The following is a 6334-nucleotide window of genomic DNA, read 5'->3' on the forward strand; positions in this document are numbered from 1 at the left end:
CTGATATGAATAAGTCATACGCTTCTTCTACATCAAACCGTCAGATCACCCATGTTCCGTCCCCCTCCCTGTGAGAGCTGTGAGCGAGGAGAGAGGAGAGGGCCGAGGAGACTGAGGGACTCGATATCACTGACCATAAAAACACCTCAAAGGTCAACTAAAGCAGCAACGTCACCGCATCAACGAGAAGCACAAACAAAGTGAAGAGTACGACACAGAGCGGTCAGCTGACACCATGAGGTGCTTATGGTGAATGGACTGCACTCATGCCGCGCTTTTCTACCCAGTGGCCACTCAAAGGGCTTTACTATACTGCCTCACATTCACACACAGATCCACATAATGACGGCGGTGTCAGCCACGCCGGGCGACAGCTACGCAGGGCGACAGCCACGCCGGGCGACAGCCACGCAGGGCGACAGCCAGCTCGTCAGGAGCAGTCAGGGTGAGGCGTCTCGCTCAGGGACACCTCGACACTCAGCTAGGAGGAGCCGGGGATCGAACTAGCGGCCTTTCAGGCTACCAGCCAACCCGCTCTACCTCCTGAGCCACATGCCGCCCAATTTACCTCAAAATCTTCATGCTTAAGGGTTGTTGACTTAAGCAGAACAGCTCTACATTAGAAGGGTCCTCCTCAGTGATATCGTCTCCCTCAGGGCTCCTCTCTGAGTCCTGGATGAATGTTAATTTATTTGATCTCGGGAGGGTGGCTTCACACAGAGTTAATGTTCCTGTTGTTTTGTCTCACAACGTTTGGTTTTAAAAGAAAATCGACTATGCATTTAAGATTTGCAATTGTAGAAAGATACAAGTGTACATATATAACGCGGAGCCCATGTCATATATAAATATATATTTACACATATCATATATGATCATCTTTTTTCTATTTCTATTTTTTTTCTTTTCGCTGGTCCCATGTTTGAGGTTGAAGGGGGGGGGGGGGGGGGGGGGGGGGGGTAAATCGTCTGTTTGGAAAATGTATATCTTAAACAAGAACGGCAAGAATGGAAAAACAGCAGACGGAAAGGGTTTCTATTGTGTGGAACGTGTACTGAACTGGTTCCGGTGTAAAGGTGAATGGTCTGCTGAGTGCATGTGAAGCAGGCTGAGGCAGTCTGGACGATGTATTGGAACCCCTCCACCCTGAGCATGACATCCACCTGGAGACAGCGTCTGGGCTCCTGATATCCATGAACCACGTCCAAATATCAACCCTGAGCACCGTATGATTCTAGCAATAATCTGAAAGGATTTAAAAGGTTTTGGTGGCACTGCATCTCTCGACCAGTACAGTCAGTACAGTACAGAACCGTCTGTACAGTACAGTGCAGTACAGTACAGAACAGTCAGTACAGTACAGTGCAGTACAGAACAGTCTGTACAGTACAGTACAGAAAAGTCAGTGCAGTACAGTACAGTACAGAACAGTCTGTACAGTACAGAACAGTCAGTACAGTACAGTGCAGTACAGAACAGTCTGTACAGTACAGAACTGTACAGAACAGTCTGTACAGTACAGAACAGTCAGTACAGAACAGTACAGTACAGTCAGTACAGTACAGTGCAGAACAGTCAGTACAGTACAGTACAGAACAGTGCAGTACAGAACAGTACAGAACAGTGCAGAACAGTACAGAACAGTACAGTACAGAACAGTCAGTACAGTACAGAACAGTACAGTCAGTACAGTACAGAACAGTACAGTACAGTACAGAACAGTACAGAACAGTACAGTCAGTACAGTACAGAACAGTACAGTACAGAACAGTACAGTGCAGTACAGAACAGTGCAGTACAGTACAGAGCAGCCAGTACAATGAGTGTATTCCATTGTTTTAAATATACACTGTAAGTCTACTGAACTGTCTACAGCAACTGAACCAAAATGTTATTGCAGTGACGTCTTTGAAAATCATCCGAGAGCCTCTGCGATGTGCGTCAGTGCTAAAGAGGACGGCTTGTAGTGAGTTCCCCTCAACGTAGTGGGCACCAACATCCTCTCTCTCCTCGTCCTCCGAGGTATACTTCTAGAGTGCTTATGAATGAACCGCGACAACAGATTAAATGACGTAACCCGTCAGTGGTGTTGGTCACGCTAAGGCGGTCTCCTCGAACACAAACAGAGGTCTGCGGGCTCTCGTCTGTGGTGTTGGTCACGCTAAGGCGGTCTCCACGAACACAAACGGAGGTCTGCGGGCTCTGGTGGGCTCGCCTCTCGATGAGAGAGTGAGGACGTGTGGATCAGTAGTCTGGTCGCTGGACCGTGCTCAGGGTCAACTGGGGTTCCACGCAGCATCGCACAGTCGGCCCAGGTCTTCTCTGGGGGGTCTTTGACCTGCAGGGGGGGGAGCATGTTCTGTTGGGGGGGGGGGCCTGGAGCCGTTATGTGTTAAAAAGGCAGAAAAGAGTGTTGTAAATAAAGGAATGTATTAAAGGACCGATGTGCTCTGGCTCATCATTGTTCGAAGGAGTCTTACATCCTGCACCCAACACACCACACACTGTTAACACACACATGCATTACTGTACACTGGAAACAATGCAAGGGTTGTGTATCTGACAATGGGACTTCTAAGAATACAACACAAATCAGAACAAACAAAAAAGAAAACGTCAAAGTGCTCCATGACCACGGTTCCAAACAGCAGGAGTAGGGATGGGAATCAGCGAGACGATTTCCCCCTCTCTCTCTCTCTCTCAGCTGCAAAGCATCTAAGGCCTTGAATGACATGCAGTCTAAATAAAACAGAATCCCGGCGATTCTAGTGATGCATTTTTGATGAATGTTGGATGTGTTGTTGTTTTGTTCTGTTACAACAGACACATGGCATTACTGTGGCATTCTTTGAAGATGTGTGTGTGTGTGTGTGTGTGTGTGTGTGTGTGTGTGTGTGTGTGTGTGTGTGTGTGTGTGTGTGGAATGCTGGCAGCGGTGCAAAGCACTCTGGGTAACACATTGACCCTAGGAGTCTGCTTTGATCGCCCACATGACAAACAGAAACGGAGACTGTGAATAAAAATATATTAGGGAGAGGAGAGTGAGAGGGAGATGGAGAGAGAGATGGAAAGAGAGAGTTGAAAAAGAGGGTGAGATGAAAAGGGAGAGAGATGAAAGGAGAGAGATGAAAGGACCGAGTTGAAAAGAGAGCTGAAAGGAGAGAGGGAAGGAAAATAGGAGAGGAGATGAGTAAAGACAGGATGAGAGTAGACTAGTAAAGGGAGGTGGAGGAGACATGTGGAGAGCAGGAGAGTGGACGTTGTCTCCGTACTTGTCGGTTATTTTAGTCGACAACCAAAATATGATTGAAATAAATCGAAACGGTGAATCTATCTCCTTTACGTCAAGTACTTCTGCTGCGACATTGCCAGCATATGAACCTTGAACTTCTCGGAGATACTTCCATGCATTATTGTAGCGGGTTTATTGCCTGGGAACCCGATGGGAGCCGGATGAGACGTGAATATACAAGAGCAGCCTGATGGGTAAATAAAAACCAGTGGAGAGCAGGGGGACAGGTGAGTATGGTGCTGGTAAGAGAGTGGGGGCGGACCACCTAGTGACTGGTGTAGAGGGGAGGTAGAGAGTACTATAGTGGGGGGGAGACTGGAAAGAAGGGAAATAATTAAGATGTGGAAGATGAGAAAGAGAGAATGGCATAATAAATAAGCTTTGTTTCTAGTGAAGGTGGGACCCAGAGGGGAATCTAGAGTTTGTTTAGGGACGATGTTTATGAGAAGCACATGTTGCCATGCACAGTGGGGTGAGACAGAAGAGGGAGAAAGGGAGTGACAGGGAGCTGCAGGAACACACAAGGACCGCAGGGGAGAGGAGAGAGAGGAGAGGAGGGAGGAGAGGGGAGAGGGGAGGGGGGAGGAGAGAGGAGGGGAGAGGAGAGGGGAAGGGAGGAGAGGAGAGGAGAGGAGAGGAGAGAGGAGAGAGAGGAGAGGAGGGAGGAGAGGGGAGAGGGGAGGGGGGAGGGGAGAGGAGAGGAGAGGGGAGGAGAGGAGAGGGGAGGAGAGGAGAGGAGAGAGGAGAGGAGGGAGGAGAGGAGAGGAGAGGGGAAGGGAAGGGGGAGAGGAGAGGGGGGGAAGAGGAGAGGGGAGGGGGGAGGAGAGGAGAGGAGAGGAGAGGAGAGGAGAGGAGGGGAGAGGAGGAGAGGGGAGGGGGGAGAGGGGAGGGGGGAGGAGCGGAGGGGGGAGGAGAGGAGAGGGGAGAGGGGAGAGAGGAGAGAGAGGAGAGGAGGGAGGAGAGGGGAGGAGAGGGGGGAGGAGAGGAGAGGGGAGAGAGGAGGGGGGAGGAGAGGAGAGAGGAGAGAGGAGAGAGGAGAGGAGATCAATATCATCCCACTGCAGACACAAATGGGCGTTCTCGTGTGGTGGGGGTTCCCGTTTACACAGACTGGAACGCCCCCTTCTTATTCTTCGTCGCCTTTCTCGCTGAACTGTATTAAAATGTCAAAGTGTACTACTCCGAAACCACGTAAATAGTGTTGTAAATAAACTTCCAAAGCTTTTCAAATCTTATTTGGAAAATAACTTCACATGGTGTGTCTTTTTACAATTTATTCGTTACCAGCATTCGTAGCGTTGATCAGCAGTGAAATAGTCTGCTATAAGACGTTGACGTCGCTTAGCAACCGAAGACGCTGGGGTTGACAAGTCACCGGACTGCTACCCATGCAAGTGAACGGAGCGTTCCACGGCATTGAGAAGGCCCGTGTAATAAAGGCCTTTATTCTACTTCATTTAAGAATGCTCGATTCTGATTGGCTGGGAGGGGTGCATTAATCCGGCATATTGCCCGCTGATTTGTCGGTTCTACTTGCTGCTGACTGAGCACAGTAGATCAATACGCCGCTTGTATCGTTTTCTATCACATACATTTCCAACATGAGATCCATAGTAAAAATAAACCAAGGAGTGCATGTTTGATCGATCGTCATTAAAGCTGACTTGATACGAATGTAGCAACTACGTTATTAAACTAGTGATCAGATCCAGCCTTGTGTGGTTGCTATAGAAACAAGTTACCTACAGCTGAGCTAACGTTATTCAACGTAGTTCTAAAGGGAACTACTTTTCGAGGGAGATGAACTTAAACAGAGTATACATTTAATAAGCATGCAATACGAATAAGAAAAAGGCTAATTATTAAAGTATTTCAATTGTTTTATTATGTTGGCTGGCGCGAAGTAGAATAAACGGAATAATCACCTCAAGGCAGGGCAATAAACAGTTTGATATGCCCGGCTCGCGGAAGGTTAGTCTCGGGCGGTAAGCCGTCCACGAGCCGGGCATATCAAACTGTTTATTGCCCGGCCTCTCTGTGATTATTCCTTACATAAAATGTATGTTTATGGCATAGATTTCTCCTCAAATTAGGCCAATAAAGCAATGATAACAAAAACAAAAAAAACACAAACGCTCGATCAAAGGCCCGACCCGACAATCAAAACCCTCATTGTTTAACATGAATTTAAAATGACCACTGTAGCATATTTAAACACAATTCAAATTGTGCAGAGAATTATTTCCATTGGTCATTCTCAGTGGCGGCTGGCGTTCCAACATGTTGGTGGGGCACAGTAACAGACAGGGGGTCTGAGGTTCTCTCCCCCCCACCCCCCATAATTTTTTTGGAATTTAATAGATTTGATTTCCTTTATTCTGGTGCATTTTGGGGATGGCCACTACCTATTTACCTGCTTTTCATTCAGATTCATAGCCTACATCCTGACTTGCAGGGCCTGGACAAGCTTACACTGCATATACAGACCTACTTCATGGCCATTCCACCAGCCATTGCTATTTGACCCATTGTTGTCATTCTGATATTGAGACAAATCATGATCACTGTCCTATAGCGTCCATTTTTTGTGAGTCTCAATGTCTACTTCAAATGCAGTTAGAAATATGGGACAGTTGCTTCATTTTGTTTATATGCTACAGGCCGAAAGACTAAATTAATATGTAACTTACTTGCTCCTTTTAAGTATAACATTGCTTGGGGAGTCCAATTCCTCCACTGAAAAGGGTGGAAAGTGCTTACAACTCTCTGCTAGTTAGCGATCTACGACACAGTTGTTTTTTATTGGTCGTCATGAAAAAAAAAACAAAAGGGGTAACATTGTTGTTTTTTATTGGTCGTCATGAAAAAAACAAAAGGGGTAACGCCGTTGATATTTATCAAATAAAACATAGGGGGTAACACTGTTGTTTTTCTTTGGTCGTCATGAAAAAAAACACAAGGGGTAACACTGTCGTTTTAATCAAATGAAACACAAGGGATAACACTGTCGTTTTTATCAAATGAAACATGAGGGGTGACACT

At 47.0% G+C, this 6334-nt stretch overlaps 1 protein-coding gene across 1 annotated transcript in view; it reads left to right on the top strand.

The window, feature by feature from the left end:
* The window catches only part of LOC115558879 (kinesin-like protein KIF26B), a gene marked incomplete at its 5' end in the record, with an annotated part of 17755 nt that extends 16887 nt beyond the window's left edge, over positions 1–868 (top strand). Inside the window, one exon of the mRNA XM_030377410.1 lies at positions 1–868. This exon is cut by the window's left edge and continues 1447 nt beyond it.
* Positions 869–6334: the final 5466 nt, after the last annotated feature.

This window comes from Gadus morhua, chromosome 14 (genome assembly GCF_902167405.1).
Source record: "Gadus morhua chromosome 14, gadMor3.0, whole genome shotgun sequence".
Classification (NCBI taxonomy): domain Eukaryota; kingdom Metazoa; phylum Chordata; class Actinopteri; order Gadiformes; family Gadidae; genus Gadus; species Gadus morhua.